Source organism: Ciconia boyciana, chromosome 15 (assembly GCF_034638445.1).
Source record: "Ciconia boyciana chromosome 15, ASM3463844v1, whole genome shotgun sequence".
Lineage (NCBI taxonomy): Eukaryota > Metazoa > Chordata > Aves > Ciconiiformes > Ciconiidae > Ciconia > Ciconia boyciana.
Window position 1 is genome coordinate 12,335,392 of NC_132948.1, and position 16,982 is coordinate 12,352,373.

Below are 16,982 nucleotides of genomic sequence, written 5' to 3' on the forward strand. Positions count from 1 at the left end.
GAAGCCAGAATGCAGGATACCTCCACAAGCACATTGCCATACCTATTGGTGGGAAATGACAACTGTAAATATCACTGACAGTGAGGCTTCCTTGATGCTTATGGAAGTCCTTTAGCCCTGGTTTAAGATGCCTCTGACATTTAATCCCAAGTGTTTTGTGCTGTTCTACAAGGAATATTAAGAAATGGTAGCTATTTACTAAATAAAATGTCTGTCAGCTTGGTATCCAAAAAGTGTAACTGAGTAAATAGCAATATTTGTGTGTTATTTCCAAGGGGAAAATCATAATCTAGTGAAGCGATCACAAACTGGGAAATCAGAATATCCAGATTCCTGATTGTGGCTGATACTGGTCTACTGTGCAGCCTTGAACAGGACACATAAGGGATAATGTTTAGAAATTCTGAATTTACACCAATTGTTACAATCACAAGTGCCTGTCACTTAAAAATCAAGAGTTTGAGTTTGTTCCTCATCTAGAAAATAGGTGTAATGATACTGGCATGCCTTAAGAGTTCTTTTCAAGGCTGTGAAAGGTTTTTATATCTACTAGATATGCAGTTGGGATAACTCCCTGGCTTTTCTTCTGAAGCCAAAGAACCCTCCCCCAAAAAAACAGAAAAGGGAATGATGGGAGATTTACTTTCTCTGATCTGACAATTAAGTTTGCTTGTTTACAACATAGAAACATAAAGGATATTAATTTTTAACTTTTTTCTCTCATACAAGCACTCCTAGAAGTTCGAGAGAAGTGAAATGAAAATGTTTTCAAACTTCTATTGAAAGGTAAGAGTTGATCTTACCAAAATGCTCTTTACATATTTAACAGCTTTTGCAGATGGTTCTGTCTCTTTCACCTGCTTAAATACCACATGCAAGAAACCAGGATTTGGATTAGCCATCAACACTTATGCCAACTCTCTGTCTAAAAACAATGTAGGAGGTCTGACACTTCTGACCTTCAGCCTAAGAAAGGCTTTTGATGGAGCAGAAAAAAACCCTGGCTTTTATCATGTTGCCTATCACTTTTTCTCCTTGTAAAAATACTCATAAGGGTGTTTTCAGAAATAGCTTTCCAATAGTGAACAATATGTTGGAATGTCAAAGAAATATTTCCTTTTTCTACCAAACCAGCTGGATGGTTGAGTAAACAAATTTAATTCTCTTCAAAGGGTTCTAGTTTTCTAATAAATATTTAATTTCTTTGCTATAAATGATAAAAGCTTGAACACTTGTATTGGGAAAGAACTATGTGTGCAACATTTGTCACTCTGAGTTGGAAAGTACAAAGCTTTAGCAGCACCCTAAATTGTTGTTAAAAATGAGATTGCTTTGCACTTTATCTGTTTGTATAGTGATGGATGCTAACAAATGCCTGCTGTCACTGAAATTTGCAGTGCCGAAGTCCACCAGGAAAGGAGACAAAGCCCTTGGGCCCAGACATGTTATTTTAGTTTGTCCCCCTTCGAAAGAAAGACTCTGAAGTAGGTATTTGTTTTTGCCTGTCTCTGCAGCTCAGTCCCAAAAGAATCCAGAAGAAAAGAATGATTTTGTTGAGTATTTGCTAAAGATAAAGTTATTACAGAAGGGTTTTGAGTATCACACTGCTGTTTAGTACATAGATTTCTGGAATGAAGGTTAAAAGGGCAAGCAGAGATTGAGAGCACTATTCTCTGGTGAATCTTCAGACTAATAATAGCATACTGTCTTAATCCACTCCTATCCTTGATGTTCATGTCATCATATAGTCTTAAAAGAGCTTTCTAGGTAGGTGGACAAAGCATTATCAGGAAAAAGATCTTGTGCACCAAATGACTGAATTGCATATGTTAAGAGTGACTTTATGGTTCTCTTCTGTAAGAGTTGTCTTTCTCCTTCCCTGCTCCACAGAGGAAATGAGTCTGCTTTTGCTGTTAAAAGGAAAAATAGCTGCCTCAGCACAGGGACAGGCCAAGATGCCAGCTGTTACACAGGTGTATTCCTTACAGCTACATCTGAAACATCAGTGTTTGCTAATTACTACTGACCCTCCCTTTCCTTGGGATTTTCTCTACGATCTGTAGTTGGAGAGGACGGTTGCATTTTTTCCTCTGAAGTTGAAATGGGCTTTTGTCTGATCATTCCATATGTTGCATATTCTGGACCATCCCCATCACAGATGTTCCTCTCCATGCATTGAAACTGGGTTTCAGCTCATTCTTCAGCACTTGACTTTAAAAGGCAAACAAATCAAATCCCTTTCTTGAGGGTATAATGCATCATTTTCCCCTCTTTGACTGTGTATTATCTTCTTTTACATCTGATCACATCATCAAAATCTAACTTCCTGCATCTGTGTTGGCTAATTAGTGCCTTGGCTTTAAACCTTCTCCTATAAAAAATATAGGTTTTTTGAACTAGTCAGTATTTTTATTTTATACAAAGTGTTCTGAGCACATTTAATGAAAAGAAGAATAATGATGATTCCTCTAAGGTGGACACACCAAAGAAGAGTGAAAAGATTATGGGATGCAGAAGAAAATAAAGCAGTGACTTGTAGGGGGAAAAAAAAAAAGTAGGATCTTCTCACTAGGAGCAAGTAGGGCTAGTGCTTCAGTGGCAGCAAACAGTCAGGTTGGACTAAGTGTGTTGAGAGATTTAAAAATCAAAATCACTTTCGCTCAAAGCATGTGAGAACTGTTAATCATTTGACTTTCAACCTTTTTGGAAATGCTGTTTCCCAGAGAATAAGAGGCCAACCAAAACAAAAACAAGGGAATGAAACTATTTTGTGGACTCATGACCAGAAAACAGATGTATCTTTATTTGGCGTACTTGGCTAAAACTCCACTCATCTAAGCACGGCCCAGGTAGCCGAATCTCATTTTCTTCTGTTTAAAATAATTTGGTAAATTAGAATATTTCTTTTTAATGTCATTAGTATACTGGCTTTATTTATAAACAGGTTTTTGTGTTGCTATCAGATGTGTCTAATGAGTTGCAAAGTGTATTCATTCAGTAAATATAATGGAAAAAATAAGTGATAGATTTAAGACTGGAAACAATTTAGTGTTAAGTATGTGCTGTCATCTACTGGTCATCCCATGTAATCTTGTTTCCTACGTACAGCTTATGTCACTCCTACTGGAGGAATAGGGGGTCAGCTAGAAGAATGCTTCTTTGCAACTGTATCTTGCAATTGCTGTATCTGTAGGTGATGAGAGGTGAAAAAATAACTGGCCAATTATACAAACAGATGTTTTTTCAGGCTTTAAACAAGCACTGAGTTAAGATGTGAGGGAAATGAAGGGCCGCTGTGACAAGAGTGTACCTTCAGAAATAACATTTAGTCCCATCTTCTGATTTTTTTTACATTAATCAGGAGGTGGAGGCAAGTGGTAACTTAAGGTACTATGTTTTCTGTGTATACAGAGGTGATTTGATTTCACCCAAAATGAGAACTGCTTTCCAGTAAAGTTGATTGTTTTAAACCCATGTTCAAATGTTCTTTGCTTGCATTTTGTATTTGGTCATGGACCTCAATGCCCAAAGTCATGCCTGCAAGAGCTCACACTCCTTTGGTGTATTAAGCAATGTGATTACATCAGGTTTTAATTGTAATACTTCAGATATGCTAAATAGAAACTTATAAGTAGTAAAGCAAGAAATGTGTCTGCTACAGGACAACATAGCAGATGATCAACTGATGTCTTCTTGGGAAATCAGATTGTCTGTGGAGAATAAAACTTCATCTGTCTCCATTGGAAACAATAGAGCATGGAGGCCTATACAAACAATAGGCCAGAACCTATTACTGAGCCTTTATTGAAAGAGGGGGCAAAAAGAAATGTAAATTAACTCTTGATTAAAATGTACGGCTCAATCTCATCAACTGGAGGAAGTCAAACCCTGACAAATGAGGATTTGTTAAATGAACTTCTGCTCAAAAAGATCATCATAAATTGCTAGGCCTGCTTTATGAGCGTGGGTTATATGAAGATTTGACACACACCTTTTCTCCTCCTATGCTCTAATTCTGTAACAGCAGTTGGAAAGGCAGCTTGGACAGGTAGGATTTTTAGGGTCCAGGAGATGATTTCTCTATGCCTCTATTTTTCCTTACTGTTTTTTTATGCAAATACAGACTTTCATCTGTCTCTTCCTTCTTTGAGGAATCAAGACTAGTACTAAAAGTTTTTGAGAGTCCTGGTGATATTTCTATTATACTTTCTCTTACAGTTAACCTTAGGCAGAATTAATTCTTTGAAGAGCTACTTGCATTCCATCTCAAGGTAAACAGGGATCCATTTCAGCCATAAAAGCAGAAACAAAAGCAAGCGTGTGAGGAATCAAATGGTAATTACAGATGGGAAGAATGGGGAAGAAAGGTGTGAGGTGTAGATTAATGGTTCTTGATGATGCCAAGATATGCTTGTGTAGATTTACATTTTCTTATGGTACATGTCATAGTTTGTTACTAGCAGAATACTGGAAACAGGCACTCTTAATGACGAACAGATCTCCATGTATTTTCTAACAGTATGTATCATACTTATTAACAACACAGTTGCTTTAACAATAGCTAGAAAACAGCTACAAATAAAAAGACAATGCTCTTACTCTGTGAGAAATGGTAAGTGCAGTTCCTAATGCTGTATCATTAAGACCATAAAGGATGAGGAATAGACAAATATTTAGTTTTTAGCTAATAATCTTCACACCAATAAACATGATTCTAAGCTTACTTGTAAATGGAATTTGAAGAATCTTGAAGGCAGCCTGTATGTGTGAAAGTCCTTTAAAAATTCTTCAAAAGATGGATCCAGCACTGAATTTGTTTTAAAAAGTCTCTGAACAGATTACCACTTCCTGTTTAGTGCTCTATTTTCATATCTTTCCATGATAATATACATAAGCTTTGCAGGATTTTTCCTGTAAGGATTGAATGTGTATGTGCTTCCTAGACCACAACCAGATAACTTGCTCAAAGGGATAAATTCCCTCTCAGTATCTTTCCACAGTCACTTTTTTCTGAGAACTTTGTGCAAATCTACCTGCGACAAAACTCTTCTGGACCACAGCTGCAGTTCACTCTTAATCTGGCCAGAATATATTCAAATGTTACAGGCTGGTGTTTGGAGCAACGTTACAAACCATGTTGTTCTGGTGTCTGAATAACTTCTTTTGAATTATTGTAGCCTTGGTCATGAAGAAACCTGTATTGCACTGATAAAAATTGGTGAGAATTTTCCTGTGAAACAATGTTGTAATGATGGGCAAATTGACGACAAACAGCTAGGGTGGGGAAATACATTCTAGAGAATATGAAGGACTTTCACAATAGCAAGCAGAGTGTTTTCCATGCTCATACTCTCCTTCATGGCATTACCCACACAATCTTTTTTTAGGTAAATATTGTGTGATATTACATCTAGGTTTGGAAGAGTTTGTTGAATTCACCAAATGGAACCTTCTGCCCTTAGTTGTGATTGTTTAGCCTACATAACTTGTGTACTTTATTTTACTACCTTCAGTAGCAAATATTCTATCCACTAACCAAATGTAAATGCACAACTTTACTCAGACCTTCATGTCTGAAAATCAACATGAGTACAACAATTCTAATTTTAGGCATACATGCTGTAAAATCTTATCAAATTACTGGGTCTTAATAAAAAGCAAGGCAGTATCTCTTTTTGATAATGTATCTCAAAGAAGTATCTTTGCTCTGGATTTTTGAACATGACACTTCTGAGTATGTAAATATGTCACAACAGAATAAACTTTTTCAAAACATCTGTCTGTAAAGCAATATGGACAAAATTACTTTTCTAGAGTGGAAAAGACCAGGCAGAACTTGGTTTTTATTTTCTGCTTTCCTTTTCTGTTTGAGGAAATCATACTTGTTGCTTAGCTGCAAGGTTGTTTAATTTCCAGTTTAATTTTTGCCAGGCTTTCTGTTGAAAACCGTTTGTGCTGGATGTAGGTATAGATCCTAATACTCAAATGTCCAGACATCAGAAGGTTCTTACTGTACTCAGGCCAGCCAAATTCTATATTAAATTTTCAAATTTACTTCTGGCTTTTTTACATTTTCAGTAAAGATGTCCTGATGGAAGTACTGCAGGCATTTTGACCATGATTCTTCTGGATGTGGTTCTGAACTCACAACTAATGGCAGAAGAAAAAAGATCAGAGGAGGTCAAGAAGAAACAAGTGTTAGGATTTGGGTTTTCAAAGCCACATAGAAGAGTTAGGCTTTCTGGAAGTTAATGGGACTTGGCAGATGGCCCAAATTCAAAAACTTCATCTAAAGTGCCAGTGGCCTGTGTAATCCAGGACTGCCACTGGTTGAGCTGCAGCTATGTTATAGTTGTGGAGAACAGTATTAAAAAAAAAAAGAATCTAGTGTAAACAAGGCCTTTGGGAGCAAGATCTGCAACTCCTCCCAGGCCCCTTTTGTGACCTCGAGGACAATGGGTGGGTGCTTTGAACAGGCACAGTGTTAACTCACAGCAGGGCTTGAACTGAGGCTATTTATGAGTTTCTGCAGTAAAGATTAAGTGGTAGGCAAATTCCCATACTTAGTTGACTAAGGAAAAGAGATGAGATGCAGACATTGTTAATTGAAATGAATGGAATTGGCAAGAGTGTGTTTAATGGCAAATTTGTCTTTACCAATGAAAGTAACTTAAAAACATAGTCCAGGTACATGAAATGATCAGTGATTTTTTTTTTTCCCATCACAACGTCTTTTGCAAAATATTTGATGCGTGACTTAGTGAGCTAGGAAAAAAGTAAATAAAAACTAATAGTTGTGACTTAATATATTGAAAATATATTTTATGTAGAAATATTGAAATTGAAATGGCCTATAGTGAACATCAGGCTAAATCTGTTGGCATTATGAATTACCTAATGCATTTTCTTTTCATCTGCTAGTATGCCACCTAGTAGATAGAAATATACTTCAGATTGAGTCAAATGAAGCCCTTCATTTGGGACCTAATCTATTAATATTAATAAGGATAATACAAATTTACTTTCTGCCATTTTGAAGAGAATAGTAAGTTTTAACAGACCTAAATTGGATCAGGATTTCAGCTTAGGATAGGTCTTGTTTGATCTTGTGTACTTCAGTCAGTTATACTGATAAGCCTTTTCTGATACCTTCCTGTTGACTGTAGATTTTGATCGACATGTTTTTAACACTGTAATTGGTTTTAGTAAAATGTACACCTCACATTTAAGGAGAGAAAATGTTTTCACTCATGTCTTTCTAGAACCAACCCTTTATTTTTAAAATGCAAGGCTGAATGATTTGGCTTGTTTGCTAGGCACAGATTGAATTATCACCCCAAGTTTGCTACTGAGGGGTAGAACTGAGATTGGTACCTTGTTTACTCCTACAATTGGTACACAAATTCCAGTGTCCTTCCTCAGTGCAAAGATTATCTTGGATTCAGTTTGGGAAGAAGTGCTCCATAACTTAAGCATGTCCCACCAGCCTACCACGATGTCGTCGCTCAGATTTCTGCCTGAAAATGCAGCCTTTCTTAAATAACACAGCTGAAAGATAGATGAATGGGGAATAATTTAGTGAGATTAAATGGACAGGACTTTGGACACTTATCATAGCTTCTGCAATGCCTCATATCTGAGCAAGGAAGAATTGCTAAGTTCAGAAATGCCAGGGTCATTAATCAGCCCCTTGATGTTGAAGTGATGTGATATAATGTTCATAGCTTGTAGAATATAGAATTTTGTTTTGCCTGGATCTGCCAATCTATTTTATGTTTGCTTCAGCCTCGATGTAAAATTCAGGGAATTAAAGTAACTGAATTCATTGATCTATGAATATGATTTCTGAAATGCCACATAAAACAACATAACAGGAAAGGATATATCCGATTGGAGTACTTTTTATGCAAATTACATAGATAATTTATCCCCTGGCATTAGCTGAGCTGAGTGTGTATCTCTGCCATGGAAGTCTGAAGCGGCCATAAGTCATGGGGCCTAACCTGCTGCCTATTGAAAGCAATTAGAGATCAGAGGACTCCCAACTGACTTTGTGGAAGGATAGGTTTTTGCTCCTATCAAAATGGCAAAAGCTCCTGTCACTTTGTTAGTTGTTGGGTCACATTAAATATTGTTGAATAAAATTGAGACCAATCCTGTGTTGTACACAATGACAGATGTCCACTAATGAGGCAAAATTAGGAGAGGGGTCCTGGCTTGTTTTTAAGAGATATAGTAGAGGAAGATCTAGAGGAGTTAGATATTTCTGTGGATAACAAGAATATCCAGAGATGTCATGTTTAAGCCAATCTTCATCCTTTAAACAAGCATGAAGATTAATTTGGAGGATGGAGGAAGCACCACAAAGGTGCCTATTGCTTATATTGCCTCTGAAATTTGAACACAGACCACTGTCAGAGGTATCTGAATACTGACAATACGTAAACCACACATCTAATTCATTTTGTCAGGTTTTTTCCCCTCTTCTCTGACGAAGCAAGAGGACTTGAATTTTACAGAATTTGTCTCATAAAAATGAAATGCAGTTATGAGTCGAGATATAAAATGAGATTTCTAAGGCATTCACAGGAACGTGATAATGTGATAGGATGCTATCTGCCAAAGGTATTAGCGCTAGGAGAAAGCATTGGTTAAATTCAAACCTATTATCTGCATGAGAAGGCAACTATTTTTAACCTTCCTCTGTCCTAAATGTTTTAGCTAAGCAGAGTTGGTCACCCCACGGACATGTAAGAAAATTCATAAATAATTAGAAATAGCCAAGGGTGTCTCAGTGTCAAGTAGTCAGTACTTTGCAAAATCAGTATGCAATACCATTTTTGCCCACTGCAGTTCTTCAATTTCCAACATAAAAGTTTAAAAATGTAATAATTTTAAACAAACCTGGTCTATAGTTGGAATAGCTGTCGGAGTATTTTTATTCAGAAGATGTCAGTTTGCAGATTTCAGCATCGGCTTGCCCAAGTCCTTGGGGATATCCAGAAACTGGAGGAGAATCTTAGTTCACCCGTCTTTAACGTATTTTTAAAAAGCATGCAATCTTCAGTATGTTTCCCCTTTCAGCAATGCACATGGTGCAAGGACAAGTGCGTGTCCAGAGCCCACACTAAACTTGCCCAGAACTCTCACTATTTTTAATAGTGGTGCTCTTTCAGTGACTTCCTTGGTTCCCTGGGCAATATTTGGTGACTTTTTGACATAGAAGATTTGAAGAGACTAATAAAAAAACCCAAACAAACAGTGAAGGCTGTTTAAAGGTCTGTTTAAGTGAAGTTAGATTCTGAATGAACCATTGCATGGAATAACGCTGCTGGAAAGCAAAAAAGCAATTGGCTTTATAAAAGCTATCTTTTTGCTGCATAGTGTTCTTCAGTATCTGCTAAAGCACCAGGAGGTAACAGGCTTGTGCAGGTTAGCTTGTGATGAGATGAGTGCAGGTGTCGCTTAATGCTTTCAAGAACTGTTTGAAAATCTTTTAAATGGAGAACATCACCAATCGCACATAATGGCTAGGAAGGGTATTCCATGTTACAAAAATAACAGAAGCTTCACTCCTGTGATGTTATGGACCTAATTTCACATGAGTCAGACTCATGGACAAATAAGACTGGTAAGAATTTTAAGATTAATTAAGGCAAGTTCAGCTATGTTGTGTAATTCCAGTAAATGTTTGCTTGAGTATCCCCTCTGAAGCAAAAATAGTTGACTACGTTTTAGCTAGTGGTGTGTTATAGCCCTGCAGAGTTGCTACAGTAGTCCATTGTTCTCCGTCCTGTATTACTGATTGAAGATACACCTTCTTAATGCACCCAAATGGTCATAATTTTTAACAAATATTGAAAAAAATCCCCAAGTCTTGCACAGAAAGGAATGCATGTTGTCAGTGTAGAATTTGAAATATAGTTGCTTTTTTCCTTCTCTAAATGTTCTTGAAATGTGAGATATACATATAAAAAAAAATCTTTTGGTATGTGCATGTGGCTGCTTCTCAAGAGTAATATCTAGCCAAAATCTCACCGAGATCAGTGCTGGATAACAGTTTTACCTATACGAAGATATACATTCCAAGTCTGAAGCTCTGAAATATCTTCAGAAGCTCAGGATGAGCAGTAATATGGAGATACCAGGATTTGGTGCAAAGCCAAATTCTTTGTGCATGCTATCCTCATACTCTCACTTCTTAGGGAAAGACGTATTTAAATGATGACAGTAGTAGATGCTGACACCTAGTGGCTATACAGCATAGGGTATAATTCCATTCGGTCACCTATATTTTTCTAAAGGAATGTTGAAAGGGGTGAACCATGCTTTCCAGCGCTGCAGCTAGGCAATAAGCTTTGTTTCTAAAGCTGCAGTTTCCTTCAGTCTTCATTCTTTACTTGTAGAGGCTTTGTAGTACCTGGTTTTAAAATAATTCTCAATTGCATGTTTCTCTAACTTAACATCATGTAGTCTAAATACTCTACAAAAGAAAATACTTTCATCTTCATGTGAGTTCGACATATGCATGTACATGGTTATCTAACTTGAATGCAGTAGAAAAGAATGGTTATTTAATTGTTTTATGCAGAAATAGAATGGTGTTATATAGAAGGCATTAAAAGCTTGCAGCCTTGACCAATTGTTGAATCATTGTGTTCCAAGATACCAAGACAAAATCTTGAAATCCAGTTCAGAGAAGTACATTAAGAATTTCCATTGGCTTTCCAAAAGCAATACTGACAATATATGAGTTTGGTATTTTGTCAACCATTAGTGCTAATACTTAAAAAACAACAGGACAAATTCATGGAGGAAACAATTACCAAGAACTGTTAAATTCAAGCACATTTACTGGTTTGAAAGCTTCTGGAGTCACAAATTTTTGGAAGCTGGTGAAGTATTCTGAGAAGTATCACTATCTCTATGCCTTGTTCTTGTGTCTTTGCTGGGCCCATGACCGAGACAGGGTGCTGGGCTACTGTACCGTTGGTATGACCTAATAAATCATTCTTCATGGTTAAGGGAATAATGTTTTCATTTTCTAGGTTGTAACATCAGTAACGAAGTATCACAACTATCTTTTCGCACTTTGTTGCTTTTAGTGAGCTAATTTGATTTGTGTGTCACATTTTAGAGATATACTTTGCAGTTCTATCTAATGAATAAAAATCTAGAAAATGCCCCAATATAGAGAAATACAAAAGATTGTGTTACATTCTAAATGCCACATAAATCCATGTTTCCTAGCATGCATGGGCTGCTGATTTCAAAATTGTCTGATGTGATTAACTGTTTTCTTCATCTGTATTCTATCATTTGTGTTATGTCAGTTTAATTTCCTTCTTTGGAAAGAGATCAATGGAAAAAGGAAATACAGAGAATGTCAAGATGCCCCCCTTTAGCATTTAATGCTGTTGTGTACAGAAACTCAGCTAGCTAAAACTGAAAAAAACATCTGCTATTTTTCAAGATTAAATACTGCAACATTTTAGGCCCAAATGGTGCCAAAGTCAGGCACCTCAGCCTCTACCTGTTTTCATCATATAATTTTGCTGAGATTTTAGACCTGCTGCTGCACTATCAGAAGGGGTGTCAGCCACCTATATTCCTTGATGTTTAAAGGCCTTACTCCACTCTGTTATGCACTGTTCCAGAGCAGTGACACACAATCTTACAGCAGTACTGTGTTTGCCAGCTTTTTAGAAGTTTTTGCTGTGTTATCTTAAAGCAAATTGAGTCATGATTTCTGTTGGTATGATTACATATATTACATTAGCTTTTCAAACTTGGATCCCAGCTGCAACTAAACTGCATTTTAATTTGAAACTGGTTTTAGTGAACAGTCTAGATCTGGAAATACCAAAACACTTTGTGAAGTTGTATTGTTGGAAGAGGATGGACGTAAAAATTCATGGTTCAAGATTTTCAGTGTACAAATAACATTTTGTTTTTAAATGAGCTCTATCTTTCCTTCTCTGTTTCTTAATACTATTTCAGTTTTTCTCTAATATTGAATCTAAATTGTCTACCAAATAAGATCTGCAATTGCATTACACAATTACAGTTAGATGTCAGACCTTGATTAGCTTCATTCCTCTGTGATCAAAAGGGTAAAAAAAAAAAAGGTAAGTAGAAAGGACTGAATCTTCCGATTAACTGTGCATTAGTCATTGCAATTGACATTAGAGGCAGTAGAAACAACCCTGTTTTTGTAGTATTTTCCTTATAGATAACAGACTATAGCAGGAAAGGTGGAAACCAAAGTGCAGTGAAGTTGTTAACATTCCATTTTATGCAAAGTATGGAATTGCATCTCCTATTCAGAATAATATGCTGTGTCATATACCCCCTGACACCCTTGCTATGCATATCTTTCTAACACTCCTATGAAGGGAGTCAGTGCTGTTTTCTCCGTGTTGAACGGATTGAGAACTGAGACAGAATAAAGATAAATTCCAAGAAAGGACTTAGTTGGCTGCAAGTCAGACCTTTCCCTGTTCAATGTATAGGACAGGCTGGGGATGATGAAGTTTAATCCAGTGGGGAGACAGCTAGTCACCACAGTCGACCAGCTGCCTAGAGTGAGGCAACAGGAGCAATTCACAAGAATGAACTTCTAATTGCATCCCAATAGTTCTTTAATCGTGTCTGCCAGAAAGGGCCTTCATACCTGCATCTATAGCCATAATCTTCACCTCCCTGCCAGGGGCTGTATTTCTTTCATTTCTTTCAAGGAAATGGACAAAGTTCTCTTTTCTTTTAAAAACTTGCAAGCAGAGAAGTAAAAGACAATGGTGTTGCCATCTCATACCTTATTATATAACAAACTGTAGCATTAATTCATTAATTCCTGCCATCTCACAGTGATTCAAACTTGTATTTCTTTTTTCAGAAGAAATTCCCTTATTGCCATCTTTAGGCAAGCAGCAAGCTCTTTCTACAGCTGTCCTTTGAGCTTTACCACTGTGAAGGAAAGGTTTTGTGCCAGAGGTAGAGAGAAAAAGAATACCCAAGTCACGCTTGTTAATATAATTGTAAAATCATTGGCTGGGAAAAGGGGAAGCCTTTGTTCAGCCCTTAGAGCAAGGATGCATTTCTGTATTTCACTTGAAATCATGATTAAATAAAATACAAAACAGACCTTGGAAATGAAGCAAACCCCACATCTTCAACCCTGATATGACTACCCAAACTACTGTTTCAGTGCATAGGGATTGTACAGTTCTTTATCTTTCTGCTTTTTGAATTTTCCACATAGTTGCAGTAGAAAATGTGAACAATGTCTTATACAGAACAACGTACATGTCTGGGTCCACTCCTGGAAGAAAAGGTGTATGGACCAGAGGCTCTTAAGGTAGAAATTTAACCTGTATCTCCTAGTTTCTGGATGTATATTGTAATTACACGAAGACTGTATAATAAAAATGTGAGGGCTTCCTCTCTAACTTAAAAGAAAGCCACGGTTACCTACTTTTTTTCCTGTGGAGCCTGGTACAGTCCATATCCAGAGATTAGTTAATAGACTGAGGCCCTAATGGGAATCCAACAAAGAAAAACACAGTTTCTAGATCCCAGTTGGGTTTATGCATATATCTAGATCCTGTCCTCCTATTCCCTGTCATAAATGGAATAACTTGATGCTGAAATAAAAAAGTGGGTTTTGATGATGAAAGTGAAATAAGGAAGTGAGATAAGTATATAGAGTGTAGGCACTTCTAGGGTTAAAGAGACAGATCATATTTTTGGACTAAATGATAACTAAATACAACTCTATAACATCAATGATCAAAGCAACCACCAACTAAATAAATTCTTTTTTGTTGCAAGCAGGTTCTTTCTGGCTGCGCCTATTGCAGTACATAAATGAGGCCACGAGGTAGAGCTACATACAACGATTAGATTCAGGTTTTGTGCTATGTAAACTTTCAAGGGGTTTAGTCACTATTGTGGCAAGTATATTTGAGAATGGTTTTTCACTGTCTGAGGTAATGTGAAATAATGGCTGTATACTTGTTAGTGGAGAGATTTTCCTTTTCCTTTGTAGCTGAAAAAGTGAAAAGGTGAAAAAGGACATGCATGAATACCATTTGGTCACCAAAGCTGAAATAGACTGCAGTTTCAAAAAATAATTCCAGGGGTTTTCTTACTACCATGAGAGAAATACTTGTGACCATTCAGCGACTTTCATTAGCAAAGTATTTAAGATGTTATCTAAAAGATTCAGGTTCCAGTTCCTGCCCTAAGACAGAATATTCTACATTTAAGATAGATTGTTCTCCTAATAAGTAAGCTGTTAGAGGGTAGGTCATTGCTTGATTCTGACTTCAGAAACTTTCCTGAAATATTTTTGCATCAAACAAATGAATGACTTGGTGATTGAGGTAATATTTTTATTAGACACAATACATCTAATGACATGATATGCTAAGAAAACAGGTTGTCCTTTCAGGAATGCAAGAGTTTCTTCAGAGCTATTTCACAGCTGTGGACTTGTAGGCCAGAAAGCTTGCATGCTCTTCCTCAGTGTGCTTGTATCATTAGGGCTATCACAGGTATGACATATTATAAATATTTCTTAATTAATATGTATTTTGGAAAAGTTTTGTTGGTTTTGCATTAAGCATTTCACTAAAATTTGTGAAGTCTAATATGATTAATATTGGGCCCCCTATTGCAGTTTGTCTTTCTTTTACATTCGTCTTCTCTTCTGTCTCTCATATTCTTAATCTAAAAAGTCAATATATGTCTCTTCTCTCCCAGAATGCAATTGTTTGTCAGAAAGAAAAAATCTGATTTTCCTTATACCTTCATACCTAGATGCTATATAGTATATATTCTGAGTTTGATCTTGAATACTGTGCACATGTAACAGTATATGCAGTGTTTATTTGGCAAGGCAGCTCTGAATTTGTTGCTATAGAATATAAAATGTCATATAAATAGGATGTCCTTTTCCCTTCAGTCAGCTTAATGCATATGTGGCATTCCAGAGCAAGATATCTATATATTTTGGCAGCCTTTTATGGTGAAGCAGTGCCCCTGAGAACATTCCTATGCAGAAGGTAGGTGGCCTGTTTTTTCATGGAAGCCATGCACCTGTAACATGTTTGTGGTTGCATCTGCAATGTGATAAGCATAGTTTTGACGCTAAGGAGTTTATAGTCATGATAATTGAGAATTCTTTGTTACTCTGGAAATGATGGCATGGGTACTGACAACAAATACGTGGTTGAATGACCTGAAGTAGTTCAGATGTTGTAGTGCTCCAGTTATCATTTCTTGTTGTTTCAGTAGAGGAATGACAGTTAACAACAGTTCTGTTCTAGGACTGCATGTACTTTCTCTGGGTGGTCAAATTTATGTTGTATGTAACAGGGACTGTTATTTTTCATCATGTGCCTACATCTAGTTTTGGTTCTTCTACACATAGTTCTTCAGGGTTTTCAAGTTGAAACAAACCAATAAATGTATTGCATATACTGTCCAGCATAAGCTTTTGATACTGAACCACCATTAATCTGTCCAGTATCTAGCAGACTATAAGTGCAGCCCACAGGTTTGGCAGTTGTACCATTTTAGAGCACTGAAAGAGTAGTCTGCCGTGAAATACACTGAAAAAACAATTTGCAGTGCTCCATTCCAGTATGATGCAAATTGTGGAGAAGTATGAGTTTTGCAAATTTCAGTGCAACATGCTGTGCTTGCTGTAGTTTCTCTCGGAGCAATTGTTGGTATGGAAGGAAAGTTTCTCTGTTATATAGGAGTGGTTGAGGAAAGAAAGTATAATTATCTTGAGGTAAGAGAAAAATTGTGTACCTCACTTCTAAAATGCAAATGATGCAGAGATTCTCTGATCAGAGAACTGATGCAGTTTTGCTCATGTAATCAGAGTGGTGTACGAGGAGCACAGTTTGACGAGACTGACATAGTTCAGAGACCAAAGGATCTTCAAATACATAAAAGATTGGCAAAGAGAAAGGGATTAGGCTCTTCTTTTTATCCCCTACAGACAGGATGAGCAGTAACAGGCGTGGGTTGCAGCACAAAGTATCCAAGTTAGACATTAAGAAACACTTTCTGATAGAAGTAGAATGAATCATTGGAATAGATTTCCTGCGGTGAAACTGCAGTGTCTCCAGTGTTAAAGGTCTTTAGTGCAGGTAGATAAACATTTGTCTGTCTGGAGTGACCTAAGTAGAGCTGCTCTTGCAGTAGAGCAAAGGGCCTAGATGACCCCTGTGGTTTCTTCCAGCCGTAATACTTTATGGAGGTTTTTGTGCACAGATTCCAGCTGGGCTTCACCTGATTAAGTGGAAATGACCCTTCCTTGCAACTTTGGTGTCCAGTTCCTTAAGAGTTTGTTAGTGTAATCAGTCATGTATGCGAAGCAAGAAGTTCAAGGGCTTTTGTGTTTTCTCATCCCTCTTGCATTCCAAGCATTCGCTTGCCTTAAACTTGATGGACTTTGTCCACATCCTTTCCCTGCTTTCCACTTCCCAGCTCCTATTAGTCTTAATGCTTTTCATTTGCTGTATCTGGCACACACTAGTCCCTTTTATCAAAGGACTTTCACACCTGAGGCCTCCAGTCACATACTTGCAGTAAAGTAACAGCTTAAAAGCAAATCCTTTTAAATCCTGAGGCCAAACACCGCAACAAACATATCTTCTCAAGGGATCAGTTTCCAAATGTGCTTTTGAACCTAAGTCCCAGCAGGCATTTGGCTTTAAGTGTGTGATAGGGCTTTATTTATTTATTTATTTATTTACTGTAGAGCCATCCCCCCTCCACTATTCCCATCTCAAGATGTGCTATTTAAACCTGTAGCTCTGGTGAATTCTACCATTGAAGTGTAGATTAGCAGAGTGCTGCTGGGTGGTGAAACATTGCAGGACAAAAAGACACATCAAAATAAAATCTTACGAGAAAGTGTCAGTTACAGGGAGAATGTGTATCTCTTGTTTCGGGAGGGAGAGAGA